The sequence below is a fragment of the Scyliorhinus torazame genome, chromosome 10 (genome assembly GCF_047496885.1).
Source record: "Scyliorhinus torazame isolate Kashiwa2021f chromosome 10, sScyTor2.1, whole genome shotgun sequence".
NCBI lineage: Eukaryota > Metazoa > Chordata > Chondrichthyes > Carcharhiniformes > Scyliorhinidae > Scyliorhinus > Scyliorhinus torazame.
This window is the reverse complement of record NC_092716.1, coordinates 242,237,522-242,257,512: the sequence shown is the minus strand read 5'-3', so window position 1 is coordinate 242,257,512 and position 19,991 is coordinate 242,237,522. Positions and strand designations below refer to the sequence as shown.

Genomic DNA, 19,991 nt, shown 5'->3' with positions numbered 1-19,991 from the left:
ACATCACCCATCATAGGATGGGACCGAAGCTGTTCGAATGTGGTTTTATGGTGAGTTATCCACGAATACCATCTTCATAAATACCAAAACAGAAAAACAAAGTACACGCATCGAGCACGTTACCATTAAACAAGTAATCTATCGCCCTGCCCCACAAAAAAAACAAGACGAGACACACACACACACGAGACGTTTGAGACACCTACCTCTCACAAAAATGCACCAGTTCTCTCCGGACGACGCAAATTCCCTACCTTTCTGTTTTATAAAACAATGCACCTTAGACAACATTTTAGACGCAAAGTGCCCAGAGGGTCTGCCCTTCACATGATAGTCTGCACCCTTAATGCACATTGACACCACATTTGGTGTTTGGTGTCAGATTTGGGGATGGGTTGGGTGGGGGGGGGGGGGGAGGAGAGAGAGAGGAAAAAAAACTCAAAACAGAGACTAAATAATAAATTTCTGCCTCCTTTGTGGGGGGCTGCTCCAATCCCCACAGTCACTGCAAGACAAGGGTTTCTGTGCAAGACCTTTGCAGTGCATCTGTTAACTAAGCTATGTATTTTGCAGAAAACCTTTTTTTTCTCTGGGTCTGCTGTTTTAGATTTGCCTGGAGCTTTTTTTCTGGATTGGTGGTGGTGAGAGCGGGGGGGGGGGGGGGGGGGGGGGTTGGAGTTATTCTATTTTAGCAAATGGCTCTGCCCCGGCCCAACCAGCTCGGCTCCTCCAGTGTGTTACTGACCTGCATTGACGTCATTGCGTCATTAGGTCTCCCTTAGCAACGCTGTGAGTTACAAAAATAGTAGCAAATTAATTCAGCAAGAAAGGCTGCGGCACATCTTCAGCTGGGATCGGCCATGTAGCCCCCCCCTCCCCCCCCACACAAAAAAAAATCCATCTACCCTGCCCTGAGAAGGGGCTACCAAGAAATTGACAAATACACCAAATAAATACATGTATCGATTCCACCCCCCCCCCCCCCCCACAAACCGAACACCCCAAGACAGCAGCTTCCACACAAACCCCCTTGTCTAAAAATAGTTGCACGGACTCAGTGATTGCAAACACAGCAGCGGCAAAGAATATGAATGAATGAACTCTCGAAAAAGGCGGAAAAATAAAGCGACAGACAAGACACACTATTGGGGTGGAGGGAGGTGCAAAAAAGGTTAGACCCGGACAAGTTTTCTTTTCAGGTCACCCCCACGGCACAGCATGTTCTCCAATTTTTTTAAAGAAAGGGCGATGCTTTAAAAATATAATGTGAAAATAAAATCCATGAACAGCACGTGCCTCACGGGCTGACCTGGCAGTAGGTCCCAGTCATTCACAGAAACTCTGTGAAGCAAGCGGCCCATTAATGATTTGCGCATACATACATTGAGAAATGGAGTTCCATATGCCCCGTGCACTTCCCCTGTCTCACCGCCAGAATCATTCTTTTTTATCAATAAAGCCCCAGACTTGTAACAATACTCTGCAGAAGCCGAGTCAGGAGCCGGGACTGTAGCAAGCAGCAGCTGAACTAAAGTCATCCCACAGGGTGGGGGGTGGTGGATACAGACAGGAAAAGGTTATCCTCAAATTGCTGCCCCCCTCCCCACCGGGACCGGGCTACCAACGCCATGTTAGGCGTTATTGGTATAATCCTAACTGTGCAGTGCAATAGTCCAAAAAACACACACACATTCGCGACCAAAGGAGTTAAAACCATTTCTTGCTACAGAACCTGCCTTTCTCGAAAGTAGGCGGGGGTGGCACAAGATGGTGAATGCCTTGCAATCTGTTTCTAAAAATAACCTGGTAACCCTATATGTCTGCTCAGATGATCCAAAGTTACAAAGCTGATAAAAGCTCTGTTATGGAGAGGTGTAACACTGCGTTCTTCTTTAGACAATTTCTACATCAAATGCAAGTCAGAAAGCAGCGGCAAGAACATTAATTGTATATAACTCATGCCAATATGAAAAAAATGAAATGAAAATGAAAAGGCTTCAATGAAGTTACTGTGAAAAGCCCCTAGTCGCCACATTCTGGCGCCTGTTCAGGAAGGCTGGTACGGGAATTGAACCGTGTTGCTGGCCTGCCTTGGTCTGCTTTAAAAGCCAGCGATTTAGCCCAGTGTGCTAAACCAGCCCCTTCAAATGTTTTGCAGGAGAACCCATTTGGGGAAATGTTTGTAAAATTTTTCGTGGTTTATTGTACCACTTTGTGAGAGTTGCCGAGATAAAGGTGGGTGTGGTGCAGAAATTTGAATTCCAGATTCATCACACGATTCTGTACCCTTCAGATTCTTCCTGTTCTGCCACGCTCCACCCCTCATCTGGGAATCCATTTCTTAAGTAAAGTCACCATAGACCCGCAGAACCATAGGCTGCTTTCCCCTTTCAGGGGGGCGAGCTGGCTGGTGGTGATTTAACCTGAGGTTCACCACACCTCAGCCGAGGGGCAAGGTTGAGGATAACCTCAGCTGGTATGGGGATTGAATCCACAGCCGCTGGCCTGGCTCTGTATCAGAAACCAGCTGTCTAGCCAAGTGTGCTAAACCGACTCCCAAACCTCTTCCTCTCAAAATCTACCTCACAGACAATATTGGTGTCAACTCCGATCACTTTTCTCCCACTTCCTGCACAGTACCAATAGGTCTTCCAGTAAAACATTTCAGGAACGGCTAATTACTCATTACTCAGTGGTTAGCACTGTAGCTTCACAGCGCCAGGAACCCAGGTTCAATTCCCAGCCTGGGTCACTGCCTATGCGGAGTCTGCACGGTCTCCCCGTGTCTGCGCGGGTTTCCTCGGGGTGCTCCGGTTTCCTCCCACAAGTCCCAAAAGATCAGCTGGTTAGATAAATTGGACATTCTGAATTCTCCCTCAGTGTACCCGAACAGGTGGCGGAATGTGGCGACAAGGGGATTTTCACAGTAACTCCATTGCAGTGTTAATGGAAGCCTACTGGTGACTCTAATGAAGATTCTTATTATTACATAAGAAAAATGTGCCTTTATATGGTGCCATTCATGATCTCAGGATATCATAAAGCAGTTGAAAACCAGTGGAGTACCTTTGAAGTACAGCCACTATTAGAATATAAGACATAGAAGCAAAATTAGGCCACTCGACCCATCAAGTCTGCTCCGCCATTCAATCATGGCTGATATTTTTCTCATCCCCATTCTCCAGTCTTCTCCCCTTAACCCCTGATCCCGACTCAGGAGAGGAGTTTGACAATACAAAGGCTTTAATAACCAGAAAACCAGACAGCTACCGAGAAGTGTGCTCACTGCACGCTGCCTGCTGAACGTAACCTTACATACAGCTTCCTGGGGGCGGAGCTGGAGGCAGAGTCCCCCAGGGTTCCAAACCCGGTCTTAAGGGGGCCTACGCATTAAGGGTACATATGTATACAGATACCATTCACCACATTCACCCCCTGTTTAAAAAAGAACGCATAGTCCGTCGAGGGTGAAGTGGAATTACAAGTTCTGTCTTTTGGATGGTCTGATTGCCCGTGTCGACCTTATCAGCTCCGGCGGTGGTGCGGCGGATACGGTCGTCCTCGGTGGTGGTATATCCGGGAGCACGGTTGTCTGAGCCTTTGCCCGCATTGGAGCAGGGGGTTATCCGGGGTGACTAGGGTGATTGGTACCGGCGCCGGCTGGGGGGAGGGGGGTGCTGTGTGGAGGGGTGCTGTTGGAGTCGACCGCCGGTGCGGGGAGGGGAGCATCGGTGGAAGGGGGGGGCGTCGGTGGGCAAGCCAGCGGGAGCCAGTTCTCGCAGGGAAACGGTGTCCTGCCTGCTGTCGGGGTGCTCGACGTAGGCGTATTGAGGGTTTGCGTGTAGTAGTTGGACCCTCTCGACCAGTGGATCTGTCTTATGGTTCCTCACATGCCTCCGGAGTAGAACTGGTCCCGGAGTCGTCAGCCAACGTGAAAGCGAGACCCCAGAGGTGGACTTCCTGGGGAAGACAAACAAACGGTTGAGAGGGGTCTCGTTCGTGGCCATACAGAGGAGCGACCTAATGGAGTGTAGGGCATCGGGTAGGACCTCCTGCCAGTGGGCGATTGGGAGACTTCTTGACCGTAGGGCGTTCTCCTTCTCCACCTACCCATTTCCCCGCGGGTTATAGCTGGTCGTTCTGCTCGAGGCGATGCCCTTGTTGAGCAGATACTGACGCAGCTCATCGCTCATGAATGATGTACCCCGGTCGCTGTGGATATAAGTGGGGAAACCAAACAGGGTGAAGATGCTGTGCAATGCCTTGACTACGGAGGCCGAGGTCATATCGGGGCAGGGGACAGCGAATGGGAAGCGGGAGAATTTGTCGATGACAGTGAGGAAGTAGGTGTTGCGGTTGGTGGACGGGAGGGGCCCTTTGAAGTCCACACTTAGTCGCTCAAAGGGCCCAGAGGCCTTTACCAGGCGGGCCTTGTCTGGTCGATAGAAGTGCGGTGTGCCCTCCGCACAGATCTGGCAAGCCTTGGTCATGGCCTTGACCTCCTCGGGTAAGGTAGGTTGCGGGATTTGATGAAATGGGCAAGCCGGGTGACCCCCGGGTGGCAGAGGTCATCGTGGATGGCCCGCAGATGGTCTTTCTGCGCGTTGGCGCACGTGCCGCGGGACAGGGCATCTGGGGACTCGTTGAGCTTCTCCGGACGATATGTAATATCGTACGTGTAGGTGGAGAGTTCGATCCTCCACCGCAGAATTTTATCATTCTTTATTTTGCCCCGTTGTGCGTTATCGAACATAAAGGCGACCGACCGTTGGTCGGTGACGAGGGCGAACCTCCTACCGGCTAGGTAGTGCCTCCAGTGCCGCACAGCCTCCACTATGGCTTGTGCCTCCTTCTCGACTGCAGAGTGTCGAATTTCCGAGGCGGTGAGGGTTTGGGAGAAGAACGCTACCGGTCTGCCCGCCTGGTTGAGGATAGCAGCCAGGGCGACGTCCGATGCGTCGCTTTCTACCTGGAAGGGAATGGTTTCATCCACCGCGTGCATGGCGGCCTTGATGATATTGGCCTTGATACGACTGAAGGCCGACTGAGCCTCAGCCGTCAGGGGAAAAACCGTGGTCTTAATGAGTGGTCGGGCTTTGTCCGCATATCTGGGGACCCACTGGGCATAATAGGAAAAGAGCCCCAGGCATTGTTTGAGTGCCTTGAGGCTACAGCGGTCGGGGTCTGGCCCTAGGACCCCGTTTTCCACGACGAGGATGGCTAGCCGGGTTGTGTGGAACACACATTTCTCTTTATTGTGTGTCAGATTGAGGGCCCGGGCGGTCTGGAGGAACTTCCTCAGGTTTTCGTCATGTTCTTGCTGGTCATGGCCGCAGGTGGTGACGTTGTCCAAGCGCGGGTATGTAGCCCGTAAGCCATACTGGTCCATCATTTGATCCATTGTCCTTTGGAAAACGGAGACTCCATTTGTGACACCAAAAGGGAACCTGAGGAAGTGGAAGAGCCGACCGGCTGCTTGGAAGGCTGTATAGGGGCGGTCCTCTGGGCGGATAGGGAGTTGATGATAAGCCGATTTTAGGTTGACCGTGGAGAATACTTGATACTGGGCGATTTGGTTCACCATTTCTGCTATGCGGGGAAGTGGGTACGCATCGAGTTGCGTAAAGCGGTTTATGGTCTGGCTATAGTCCACCACCATACGTTGTTTTTCCCCGGAGCGGACTACCAGTACTTGTGCCCTCCAAGGGCTGTTGCTAGCCTCTATGACCCCTTCTTTTAGTAGCCGCTGAACCTCTGACTTGATGAAAGTCATGTCTTGGGCACTGTACCGCCGACTCCTGGTGGCGACGAGCTTACAGTCGGGGGTGAAGTTCGCGAAGACGGGGGGGTGGTGCAACTTTAAGTGTTGCCAGGCTACATACCCTGAGCAGGGGCAGGGGTCCGCCGAACTTCAGGGTCAGGCTTCGGTGGCTGCACTGAAAGTTCAGACCGAGCAGCAGGGGGGCGCAGAGGTGAGGGAGGACATAAAGTTTAAAACGGGCGTATTTGGCACCTTGGATAGCGAGGTTTGCGACACAATACCCCGCGATTTGGACCGAATGAGACCCAGATGCGAGGGCGATAGTTTGGGAGGCGGGATAGGTGCGCAGGGAGCAGCATCTTACCGTGTCTGGATGGATAAAACTCTCCGTGCTCCCGGAGTCAAAAAGGCAGGGGGTGTCGCGGCCATTGATTTGAACCTGCATCATTGAGTTTCGCAGGTGCTTCGGCCGAGATTGATCGAGCGTGATCGCTTCTAGTTGCGGGAAGTCAGAGTCCTCGGTTGAATCGGACTCGCAAAATGGCCGCTGCCGTCGGTCGCATGTTTTGAGTTTTGAAAATGGCCGCCCCCAAGATGGCTGCCCCCATGACTCGCACGAGGCCGATAATGCGTCGGAGGTGCGCGTGTCCGGCCGCCGTGCGGCCGCATTGTGGGGCCTGTGGTCCCAGGAGTTCGATTACTGGGCCCGATGAGGCTTTTATTTCTGGTCTTTGGGCCCAGCCAGGCAGACCTTCGCAAAGTGCCCCTTCTTTCCGCGTTCGCCGCAGATAGCGGAGCGGGCCGGGCACCGCTGGCGTGAGTGCTGGCCTTGCCCACAGAAATAGCATTGGGGCCCCCGGTGTGAGCGGGTCGCCACGCGGCGCAGGCCTAAATCGTGGCCGAGTCTGGAGGGGATCGAGAGGGGTTCGCAAGGTCAGTGAAGTACGTGCAGAGATTATGGTGGGCCGCTTCCAGGGAAGAGGCGAGCGTTACCGTGCCTTGGAGGTCCTTCGCTCCATCTTCTAGGAGCCGCTGCCGGATGTACGTGGATCGGATACCGGACACGAAAGCATCACGAATATGTAAGTTCATGTGGACTTCTGCCATCACCTCTTTATGGTCGCAGTTCCTGGCGAGCGGGGTGAGTCTCTCCAAGTATTCATCCAGCGTTTCCCCGGAGCGCTGGCGGCAGGTCGAGAGCAAATGTCTGGCGTGTACCTCATTTATCGGCTTTACGAAGCGCTTCTGTAGGATTTTGACCGCTGTTTCGTACGTCGTAGCTTTCTCGATCACGGAGGATAGTCGGTGGCCCACCCGGGAATGTAGTAAGCTCAGCTTGCGAGGTCCGGCAACTTCAGTCTCTGAGGAATTCAGATAGGCCTCAAAGCACCGGAGCCAGTATTTAAAAATTTCAGTGGCTTCCGGCGACCGAGCGTCCAAATTGAGCTTCTCCAGCTTTAGACCGCTGTCCATCATGATGTAGTCTGGTTATTAAATTGAGATACCCTCAATTACGAGTCAGGAGAGGAGTTTGATAATACAAAGGCTTTAATAACCAGAAAACCAGACAGCTCCCGAGAAGTGTGCTCACTGCACGCTGCCTACTGAACGTAACCTTATATACAGCTTCCTGGGGGCGGAGGCGGAGGTGGAGTCCCCTAGGGTTCCAAACCCGGTCTTAAAGGGGCCTATGCATTAAGGGTACATATGTATACAGATATCATTCACCACACTCTCTCTTAAAGACATTCAGTGATTTGGCTTCCACAGCCTTCTGTGGCAAAGAGTTCCACAGATTCACCATCCTGTGGCTGAAGAAATTCCTCCTCATCTCTGTTTTAAAGGATCGTCCCTTTAGTCTGAGATTGTGTCCTCTTGTTCCAGTTTTTCCTCCAAGTGGAAACACCCTCTCCATGTCCACCCTATCCAGGCCTCGCAATATCCTGTAAGTTTCAATAAGATCCCCCCTCATCCTTCTAAACTCCAACGAGTGCAGACCCAGAGTCCTCAACTGTTCCTCATATGACAAGCTGTTCATTCCAGGGATCATTCTTGTGAACCTCCTCTGGACCCTTTCCGAGGCCAGCACATCTTTTCTTAGATACAGGGCCCAAAACCGCTCACATTACTCCAAATAGGGCTTGACCAGAGCCTTATACAGCCTCAGAAATACATCCCTGGTCTTGTATTCTATCATTGTAATGTTAGGAGCTATGGCAGCAAATTTACAGCCTCCCACAGTCAGTAATAAGAATGTGATGATGGCCAGGTCATCTGTTTCGGTGATGCTGGCTTAGACATAAGCATTGTCCAGGACATTGGGGAGAACTCTAAAATAATAGAAAATACTGTGGATGCTGGAGACCAGAAATAAAAACAGAAAGTGCTGGAAAGACTCAGCAGGTCAGGCAGCGTCTGTGGAGAGAGAGAGATATTTAATGTTTTGAGTCGAATGTGACTTTTCTTCTGCTTTTTATTTCACTGGGTAAAACTCCCCTGTTCCCCTTCAAACTGCTCTGTGTAAGCTTTTGTCTGTTTTTTGAGTACCGGTTATCATAGATTATCATAGAATTTACAGTGCAGAAGGAGGCCATTCGGCCCATCGAGTCTGCACCAGCTCTTGGAAAGCGCACCCTACCCAAGGTCAACACCTCCACCCTATCCCCATAATCCAGTAACTCCACCCAACACTAAGGGCAATTTTGGACACTAAGGGCAATTCTATCATGGCCAATCCACCTAACCTGCACATCTTTGGACTTTGGGAGGAAACCGGAGCACCCGGAGGAAACCCACGCACACACGAGGAGGACGTGCAGACTCCGCACAGACAGTGACCCAAGCCAGAATCGAACCTGGGACCCTGGAGCTGTGAAGCAATTGTGCTAACAACTATGCTACCGTGCTGCATTATCTGTTACTCGACATGAAATTCAGAGATTATCTACCATCACTTATATAATGCAGGCAATTTTCGCCTTTTTTGTGGGAGTTTAAACTTGCCCATTGTAATTTACTTTTTCTTACCCACAAATTAACCCTGACATTTCTCAATGATGAAACAGCAATTTGAGCCAATAAGCCCATTCTTCCTGATTGATTGCACCCAACTTGCTTGCTTTCCCATTGCATCTATCAATCTCTGTCCAAAAATACTTCTAGGTAATCTTGCAGTCATTACATTATCACAGCAGTGGTTGTCCAAATAACATTCTCCATGAGCTCATTATTTTCTGACTTAAATAAAGTTCTCCTTGATTCTCCTACTTTTCTATTTAATTTGTGTTTTACACTTATTCGGGACAGAATGTTCATAGAATCCCTACAGCATGGAAAGAAGCCATTCGGCCCATCGAGTCTGCACCAACCCTTTGAAAGACCATCCTACCTAGGCCCTCTCACCTGCCCTGTAACCTCACCCTCAGGGGAAGTTTAGCATGGCCAATCCACCTAACGTGCACATCTTTGGACTGTGGGAGGAAATCAGAGCACCTGGAGGAAACCCACGCAGACACGGGGGGAAAGTGCAAACTCCAGACAGTCACCCGAGGTGGGAATCAAACCCGATCCCTGGCGCTGTGCGGCATCAGTGCTAACCACTGTGCCACCATGCCACCCTTTGTCAATGACTTAATTATCTTGACAACTTCCTCTAAGTAAACTCAAAATCTTTGTTTCCAAAGAGAATTACCTCAATGTCCTCAGCCTTTCTTTATAACTCAGGTACGGATATATGGAGGCATGCTAAATGGTTTGTATGTAGTATTATACAAACCCAACCGTTGGTTAGATTTTTTTGTGTAACTATTGTGGTTCAACGTTAATTATAATTGAATATGTCTTACACCCATGGAACTGTTACTTTTAAGACTATCCTTGTTTAGCTTTATGACAAGACTAAAATCTCTAATATTTCTGTAGTCATGTAAAACTGAACATATGAATTAAGATAAGATACAGACTCCGGACTCACTTTTAACGGTTTGCAAGTGAATGAGTTTTGAGTTGATTAAAATCTTGCCCCCAGGATCTCTACTGCCAATACAGAATTGGCAACTAAACATTCCAGGATTTAGATGCTTCAGGCAGGATAGAGAGGGATGCAAAGGCGTGGGGAGTTGCATTTTTGGTAAAGGAGAATATCACAGCTGTACTGAGGGAGTACACCTTGGAGGTTTCAGGCAGCAAGGCAATATGGGTAGAGCTCAGGAATAGGAAAGGTGCAGTCACAATGTTGGGGGTTTACTACAGACCTCCTAACAGCCAGCAGGAGATAGAGGAGCTGATATGCAGACAGATAGAGTGGTCCTCAGGTAAAGGTGTTAGACTGGGTGACGACTACTTACAACAGCATTAAGCCGGATCAGGAGAGCGTTTACTGGGCGAGGCTGTTTGAGGGAAAATCAACATCCGGCATGTGGGAGGCTTTCAAATGTCCGTTGATTAGAATTCAGGGCCGGCATGTACCTGTGAGGACAAAAGATAAGGGTGTCAAGAATAAGGAACCCCTGGATGATGAGGGATATTATGAACCTTGTCAAAAAGAAAAAGGAAGTATTTGTAAGGTCTAAAAGGTTTAGGACAGATGAAGCCCTTGAAAAATATAAAGAAAGTAGGAAGGAACTTTTTGTGAGGGCCACGAAGAATCCAGCACGAGTTTTAAGGATACAAAGTAATAACATTTATTTACAATAACATATATATAACAGCAGCAGCAACTTCCCTTGCTGCACACTCCTTCCTGCTGGTTCCCAACTGGCCAGCTTTATTTATACTTGGAGTTTACTAATGGTTTCTCTGCCCCCCTCATTGGGGAAGCTCATACTCCCACAGGATTGTGGGATTATCATTAGTCCCCAGCCAATGGTAAGCAGGCAGGTTATAACATCCCTCCCCCCCAAAGTCCAAGGAATCCACCGAAGACCCTGGCGAAGGAGGGCGTCAGACTCGTTTTGCCGCAGGCCGGACAGCATTTGCACGCGGCGCTGGATCAGGCGGCGTGTAACGAGACGGAGACTGGCGCTTCCGTGATGAACGGCGTAACGGTTGTACATCCACGGCCCGTGGACCCGAGGATTTCCCCTCCGATGCGTCCTGTGTCTCCATCTCGGAGTCAGAGTCTGCTGCCTCCGTCATGTCAGCGTCTCTATCCCCATTCGGTCCCGTCACGACCTGTGCAGGCTTTGAGTGAGGCACCAGTGGAAGATTGTGAGGACTAGCTTCCCTTGTCTCTGGTCTCTGCGGCTGTAGAAATGAGCTCCGGGGGCGGGGAATCTTTGGAGGGGATAGTCTTCTGGAATGAACGTGGTCTACATGTTTGCACTGGAGACGACCCTGGGCTTGCACCTGGTAAGATATAGGGCCCGTTTGGCGAAAGATTACGCCAGGAACCCACTGGGCACCACCAGCAAAATTCCGAATGCACACTGGGTCACCGGGTGCAAACTGCTGAATCGGCCGATGCCGAGAAAATCCCTGTTCCTGCCGTTCTTGTGTGCGGCGTACCTTTGCGCCAATGTCCAGGAAAACCATACTAAGGCGGTGCGAAGTCTCCGGCCCATTAGGAGTTCTGCGGGAGCTACCCCAGTCACCGCATGGGGGGTAGTCCTATACGTAAACAAAAAGTGAGCCAGTCTCGTGTCCATTGATCCGGAAGACTGCTTCTTTAGGCCTCTTTTGAATGTCTGCACTGCGCGCTCCGCCAACCCATTGGAAGCCGGGTGGTATGGAGCGGTGCGGTTATGGCGTATGCCGTTCATCTTCATGAACCTCGCAAACTTCTCACTCGTGAATGGAGTGCCGTTATCCATGACCAGCACCTCGGGGAGGCCATGCGCACTAAAACACAAACGCATCTTTTCAATTGTTGCGCAGGACGTTGTCCCCTGCATCTTATGCACCTCTAGCCATTTAGACTGGGCGTTGATTAATAGAAGGAACATGGATCCTTGAAAAGAGCCTGCGAAATCTGCATGCAAGCATGCCCAAGGCCACCCTGGCCATTCCCAGTGATGTAGGGGCGCGGCCGGCGGAAGCATCTGATGCTCCTGGCAAATGGAGCAGTTTTGGGCCACCTTCTCAATGTCGGTGTCGAGGCCTGGCCACCAGACATAACTCCGGGCCAACATTTTCATTTTGGTCACACCTGGATGCCCATTGTGCAAATCTCTTAGTATCAGCTCCTGGCCTTTTTCCGGGACAATCACATGCGTTCCCCACAAAAGGATGCCGTCTTCCACGCTGAATTCTGACACCTTGGAGGAAAATGCCCACAACTCGCCTGGGAGCTGTCTATGCTGCCCACCATACAGGACTATGTGCCGAACCTTTGACAGGACTAGCTCCGTCTGGGTCCACTCACGGATCTGTGATGCCGTGACAGGCAAGGTGTCCATAAAATTTAGGGTTGCAACGACCTCACCGGTCGTGGGGGTTGACATGGGGCCGGTCGATAAAGGCAATCGGCTCAGTGCGTCGGCATTTGCTATCTGCGTTCCTGGTTTGTGCCCCAGAGAATACTCGTATGCAGCAAGCAACAAAGCCCAGCGCTGGATCCGTGCGGAAGCAATGGGCGGTATTGGCTCATCCTCTCTGAAAAGTCCCAGCAGGGGCTTATGATCAGTTACGATAGTGAAGTGGCGGCCATACACGTACTGGTTGAAGCGTTTCACCGCAAAGACCACTGCCAGGCCCTCCTTCTCGATCTGCGCGTACTTCTTTTCCGCTGCAGTCAATGTGCGGGAGGCGAAAGCTATCGGACGCTCGGCCCTGTTCTCCATCTTGTGGGACAGGACGGCCCCAATACCATACGGGGATGCATCACATGTGACGAGCAAAGGCTTTCCAGGATCATAGTGGGTTAGTAACCCAGACGATGACAATTGTTGCTTTACCCGCCGGAAAGCGGTTTCTTGAGGCTGACCCCAAACCCAGGTGTGATTTTTCTTTAGCAGAAGGTGCAACGGGGCCAGCGTAGTTGCCAGATTGGGGAGGAACTTCCCGTAATGGTTTACGAGACCGAGAAAAGAACGAAGATGCGAAGTGTCAGTCGGGGCGGGGGCCTGTTGAATCGCACGCACCTTGTCTGCGACGGGGTGCAAACCTTCGCAGTCCACCCGATAACCTAGGTAGACTACTTCCTTAGCCTGAAATACGCACTTTGTGCGACGTAAACGGACTCCAGCCTCCGAAAAACGTCTAAGGACAACCTCCAGATTTTCCAAATGTTCCTGCTCCGACGTCCCTGTAATCAAAACGTCATCTAAGTAGACAGCAACACATGGTAAACCTGTCAAAATGTCCTCCATAACACGTTGAAAAATAGCGCAGGCAGAGGCTACTCCAAAGGGCAACCGTGTATATTCATACAGGCCCCGGTGTGTATTAATCATTCCATATGGTCGGGAGGCAGGATCCAGCTCCAACTGCAGGTAGGCGTGACTTATATCTAATTTTGTGAACGAGAGTCCACCTGCAAGCTTCGTGTAGAGATCCTCTATGCGAGGCATTGGGTATCGGTCGAGTCGGGAAGCCGTATTCACTGTAAGTTTATAGTCGCCACACAAGCGAACTGTGACATTTGGCTTCATTACTGGTACAATTGGTGCTGCCCAGTCAGCAAAACGGACGGGCCTGATAATACCCAAACTCTCCAAACAAGTGAGCACCCCTTCTACCTTCTCGAGCAAGGCGTAAGGCACCGGGCGCGCCCGGAAATAGCGCGGCGTGGCTCCTGGTTCGACTTGGATACGGGCTACGGCCCCTTTTATTTTCCCCAAACCAGGCTGGAATACATCTGGGTATCGTCCTAGCACCTCAGTCAACCCTTCAGAAACTGTTTGGAGGATGTGCTGCCATTGCACCCGCAAATGGCGCAACCAGTCCCGACCCAACAGGCTGGTCCCATGGCCGCGAACCACGATAAGTGGGAAACGCCCCTCCTGGTGTCTATAAACAACAGAGGTCATTGTAGTTCCTGCAATGTCCAGTGGTTCCCCCGTGTAGGTGGCCAACCTGGCCTGTGAGTCGGTTAATGTAAGGGCCTGTATACCCTGCTTGATGCGGTTGAATGTCCTCTGGGCTATCACGGAGACCGCTGCGCCAGTATCCAACTCCACCTCAAGCGGGTGACCATTGACCTGTACTGTCACCTTAATGGGGGCCACACGGGGAGCTGCCACACAATGCAACTGCAGGCAGTCGTCCTCCGTCTCCATGTCCTCAGGAGTAGTCGCCGCAGGTTCATCCACATGGAAGGTACGGCCCCTGGGCTGGTCCCAGTTTCAGTCGGAACGACGGCGCCTCTGGCGCCCCCAGGACCGGCGTCCGCGACGGGGTCGGCACCTACAAGTCTGACACGGACATGGCTCCTCATCCATTGGGTCTGGAGAAGGCTCCCTTCGGGGAGGAATGTCCGACGGCCACTGGCGTCGGTCTGGACGTCGCCTCGCCCAAGGTACCGCAGGAGGGCGGGGGGACGTTTTTGGACGGAAGGGGTTGCGCCCCAAGGCATGCACTTCCATTCCCTGTAGCTCCTGCACTCCTCGTTCTGCGCTCTCTTGGGACAATACTATTTGAATGGCCTGTTGAAAAGTCAATGTTGGCTCAGCTAACAACTTCCTCTGGGTGGCCGCATTGTTAATACCGCAAACCAAACGGTCGCGTAACATTTCTGACAAGGTCTCACCATAGTCACAGTACTCCGCAATCCTGCGTAGCCTGGATAGAAAATCGGCAAGGGATTCTCCAGGGGTCCTCTCAGCGGTATTAAACCGGTAACGCTGGACTATCGTGGACAGGGTTGCGTTAAAATGTTGCCCCACCACTATTTCGTGTTATTTTGTTAGTTCACTATTTTATTTAAACAATGTTATCTATCAGTTATCATGTTACCGCTTTTGTTGATTTGTAAGGGGGAAAAATTGTGTTTGAAAACTTAAATAAAATATATTAAAAAAAAAAAAATGTTGCCCCACTATATTCACAAGTTCATCAAACGTTTTGGTGTCCGGCGCAGCTGGGTATGTAAGGCTCCTAATCACCCCAAACGTATGCGGGCCGCAGGCAGAGCAATATGACCACCTGGCGCTCGTTTTCGGTGATATTGTTTGCCCGGAAATAGTAACGCATCCGTTGTGCGTACTGGTTCCAGCTTTCCAGCGCAGCATCAAAAACATCCAAACGTCCGTACAGAGGCATGGTATAATAGAAAACAACTTCCAACCTGTATCCAACAAAAATCCAGGGAGGTGGCTTCAGCAGTGTAGACAGCTATTCACTTTAACCCTCGTCGCCAGCTTTGTGAGGGCCATGAAGAATCCAGCACGAGTTTTAAGGATACAAAGTAATAACATTTATTTACAATAACATATATATATATATAACAGCAGCAGCAACTTCCCTTGCTGCACACTCCTTCCTGCTGGTTCCCAACTGGCCAGCTTTATTTATACTTGGAGTTTACTAATGGTTTCTCCGCCCCCCTCATTGGGGAAGTTCATACTCCTACAGGATTGTGGGATTGTCATTAGTCCCCAGCCAATGGTAAGCAGGCAGGTTATAACAGAACTTAAGATAGGAGGCTAAGGAGGCTAAAAGGGGTCATGAAATGTCATTGGCAAATAGGTTAAGGAAAATCACAAGGCGTTTTATACATATGTAAAGAGCAAGAGGGTAGCCAGAGAAATGGTTGGTCCATTCAAGGATATTGGAGGGAATCTATGTATGGAACCAGAGGAAATCAGCGAGACACTAAATGAATACTTTGCCTCAGTATTCACCAAAGAGAAGGACTTGGTGGATGAGGAGTACAGGGTAGAGTGTGTAGATATTCTGAGTCATGTTGATATTAATAAAGAGCAGATGTTGGGCATTTTAAAAAACATTAAAGTAGCTACGTCCCCAGGGTCTTATGGGATCTACCCCAGAATTCTGAGGGAGGCAATGGTGGAAATTACTGGGGCCTTGACAGTAATCTTTGTATCCTTATTGGCTACAGGTGAAGTTCCAGAGGACTGGAGAGTAGCCAATGTTGTTCCATTGTTTAAGAAGGGATAATCCAGGAAATTATAGACCGGTGAGCCTTACGTCAGTAGTAGGGAAATTATTGGAAAAGATTCTGAGAGACAGGATTTACTCACATTTGGAAACAAATAGACTTATTAGTGATAGACAGCATGGTTTTGTGAAGGGGAGGTCATGTCTCACTAATTTGTTCGAGTTTTTCGAGGAAGTGACAAACATGATAGATGAGGGAAAGCAGTAGATGTTGGAAACATGGACTTCAGTAAAGCCTTGGACAAGGTACGTCATGGTAAACTGGTACAAAAGGTGAAGTCACACGGGGTCAGAGGAGAGCTGGCAAGTTGGATACAGAACTGGCTTGAGCACAGAAGACAGAGGGTAGCAGTAGAAGGGTGTTTTTCTGAATGTAAGGCTGTGACTAGCGGCGTTCCACAGGGATCAGTTTTGGGGCCTTTGTTGTTCATGGTGTATATAAATGATTTGGAAGAAAATGTAGCATCTGATTAGTAAGTTCGCAGATGACACAAAAATTGGTGGAGTTGTGGATAGTGAAGAGGATTGTCAGAGGATACAGCAGGATATAAACTGGTTGAAGTCTTGGACGGAGAAATGGCAGATGGAGTTTAATCTGGACAAGTGTGAGGCAATGCACTTTGGGAGGTCCAATGCATGTCGGAATTACACAATAAATGGTAGAACTCTTGCGAATACTGACAGGCAGAGAGATCTGAGCGTTCATGTCCACCGATCACTGAAAGTGGCAACGCATGTGGACAAGGTGGTCAAGAAGGCATGCGGCATGCTGGCCTTCATCAGTCAGGGCATTGAATATAAAAATTAGCAAGTCATGTTGCAGCTGTACAGGACCTTAGTTAGGCCTCTTTTGGAATATTGTGTATAATTTTGATTGCCACACTACCAGAAGGATATGGATGCTTTGGAGAAGGTACAGAAGTGGTTTATGAGGATGTTGCCTGCTATGGAGGGCATTAGCTGTGAGGAGAGGTTAGATAAACTTGGTCTGTTCTCACTGGAACGACGGAGGTTGAGAGGCGACCCGATAGAGGTCTACAAGATTATGAGTGGCATTGATAGAGTGGATAGTCAGAAGCTCTTTCCTAGGGTAGGAGAGTCAAGTACTAGGGGACATAGGTTTAAAGTGCGTGGGGAAAAGTTTAGAACAGATGTGCAAGGCAAGGTTTTTACACAGAGGGTGGTAAATATATGGAACGTGCTGTCTGGGGAGGTGGTGGGAGCAGATACGATAGCGCCATTTAAGGGGCATCTAGACAAATATATGAATAGGGTGGGAATGGAAGAATACGGACTCCGTAAGTACAGGTGGTTTTAATTTAGGCAGGTACCATGGTCAGCGCTGGCTTGGAGGGCTGAAGGGCCTGTTCCTGTGCTGTATTGTTCTTTGTTCAATGATAATATCATATTAGATCATTTTACGAATCTCTCATTAGATTTCATCCCACCTTAGACAATTCCAGAAACTTCATAGATCTGATTTTCTTCAATAAAAAAACATTTGAGATGGTTAAGTCAATCCAGAGTTTATCTGTTGTGTTTTCAAACAAACCATTCAAGAATATCGCTAAATGTCTTTTTATGCTCAATGCAGAATCATAACAACATTTGCATACAGAACAGTCTGTATTCTCACCAGGCATTAATACATATTAAATCACTTCCTTAGTTGACAGTAGGGTCAGTGGAATTTCACAACATAGATTATACATTTTCCATGAATTTAATTGAAATATAAGATTCTTAATGTTTTAAATAACAAAAGCAATTTGCATGCGAAGCAGACTTATTATTTTGGACTCACATCTAATTCAATCACATATTGTTGCCTCACTGAACTTTAAACCTTCCCTCATTATTATTATCTAACAGTATGATGCCACATTCATTACTCACCAGATAAAAAACAATTTTGTTCTGGATGTCATAAGCAAAGTGATATGATGTTTTCTCCTAACTATTTTATAATGCTTTCATTTGCCTCCTTCTTCCCATTCAGCTCCCTGAGTCGCGCACCCCTCTGAAGCCATTTCCAACCTTTCTCCCAATACAACCTTTCCTTGAGCTTTGAAACCAGTCATTGAGAGGTCTGTGAGAGCAGCCATGTGACATTTCCTCGCATGGTTCAGACTGAAAACTTAAGTGAAGTGGAGCATCTAACATGCACACCGCCAACCAGTGAGACTGTGCAATGCCGTCCAAGTATGATGCACTGCTGCATTGCATTTATTAGGTATCTTTAGTTGGCTACAGGTCATATCAACAGAGGTGTCTCATGATTCAACTTTCTCTACTTTGCTGTGTGAAAAATCCTATCTATCATTTTGTGTTTTCAGTTAATGGTATAGCCAAAACATGTGCCCCATGTTGGAGGACCAGTATGCTGCACAACTGCTTCATTTAAAAGAAAAACAACTTTGCTCTTTCACTGAGTCTATGACACTACTCCTAATATCTGTTACTTTGGATTGGCACATGAATATTGCCTTCATCGATCTCACCAAGGCATTTGACCATGTCAACAGAGCCAGCTAGAGAAAGTTGGCTCCCTGACGAAGCTCCCCAATGAGGTCTCCACTTTCCGTGACAAGGTGAGTAAGGCTAGATATGGCGGGGCAACTTCAGAATCATTTGCAAACCGCAGTGGGGTCCAACTGGGTTGGGTTCTGACACAAACACTCTTTGACATATTCTTTTCTTTACTGCTTTCATATGCCTTCAGGTTGTCTGCAGAGGGTATCTGCGTGCACACCGGATCTGAGGGAAAGCTGTTCAGCTTTGGTCGCGTGAGATCCAAGACAAACGCACGGCCAATCTTCATCAAAGAGTTGAGCTACGCTGACGATGCATGATATTCCATGAGGAACACCTTCAGAAATAAATGGACAGACTCTCTCCCATCTGGAAAGAGTTTGGTTTGACCATCAGGATCAGGAAGACACATGTCATGGTTTGGGATGTTGCCAGACTGTCATCTATCAGTGTTGACAACAACCAAAAATATCCAATTGCGAGACTACCAAGCCTATTTCCTCAGTGCACACCTTTACCGAGGTGAGACCCGGACAGTTTCCACCTTCGCCTTTTCAAGCATATCCTTGGCACTCATGGCAGGACACATCACCGAGTCAGAGGTCCTGGAGTGAACTGATTCCATCAACATACACTCATTGCTAAGTCAATTACATCTGCACTGGCTCAGCCACATTCATTGGATGCATGACAGCTTTATACCCAAAGACCTTCTGTAAGATAAACTGGCTGCTTGGTCATGTTCTCCTGGGAATCCATACCTCCACTACAAGGACACTTGTATGTGAGATACCAAGCTGGTGGACATTGACACTGACAACTGGGAGACAATCGACGATGGCTGTGACCTCTGGAGACGGACTGTATAAAAGAGGTTTGGAAGAGGCGCGCAGAAACACAAAGCTCAGCTGGCAGAGAAGAGTGCCCAGTGAAAACAGGGGCAGCGAATTGTGCACCTTCTCAGCTCATTGCCTTCCTGTGCAGCCAATGCAGCAGAGACTGCCATGCCAGAGTAAGGCTCCTGAGCCACACCAGATGACGTTGACCACCACGGTGCAAACTGTCTTACGAGACAGAATGCCTGGCACCCATTTTATGAATGAACCTCTGTGAAGTGTTTTGTGACAATATTTGACATTATTGCCACAATCTGAATGCAAGTTGTTGTTTCTTAATTTTAAAAAATAAATTTAGAGTACCCAATTAATTTTTTCCATGAATGCTAGTTGTTGGTGTAATGTAATACCTATTTTAATGTCCTATAATATCTGCAGTACCAAAATCTTGAAATCAGCCGCAGATCAATAATTATTAGATCTATCGCTTTTGTCAACTGAGGAAGTGATACAGGCAATATAATTAGTTGCAGTGTCCCTGGGACAAGAAGCATATGAACATAGAACATACAGCGCAGAAGGAGGCCATTTGGCCCATCGAGTCTGCACCAACCCACTTAAGCCCTCATTTTAAGATAAAGATAGATAGTTTTTTGAAGAATAAAGGGATTAAGGGTTATGGTGTTCGGGCCGGAAAGTGGAGCTGAGTCCACAAAAGATCAGCCATGATCTCATTGAATGGCGGAGCAGGCTCGAGGGGCCAGATGGCCTACTCCTGCTCCTAGTTCTTATGTTCCACCCTATCC

At 48.9% G+C, this 19,991-nt stretch overlaps 1 long non-coding RNA gene across 1 annotated transcript in view; it reads left to right on the top strand.

The window, feature by feature from the left end:
• Positions 1 to 19,544, top strand: part of LOC140384687 (uncharacterized) — a 31,551-nt gene extending 12,007 nt beyond the window's left edge. The window contains exons 2-4 of the long non-coding RNA XR_011933126.1: positions 17,817 to 18,050; positions 18,154 to 18,408; positions 18,540 to 19,544. This is a non-coding gene — a long non-coding RNA (uncharacterized lncRNA). The remainder of the gene's footprint in view (positions 1 to 17,816; positions 18,051 to 18,153; positions 18,409 to 18,539) is intronic.
• Positions 19,545 to 19,991: the final 447 nt, after the last annotated feature.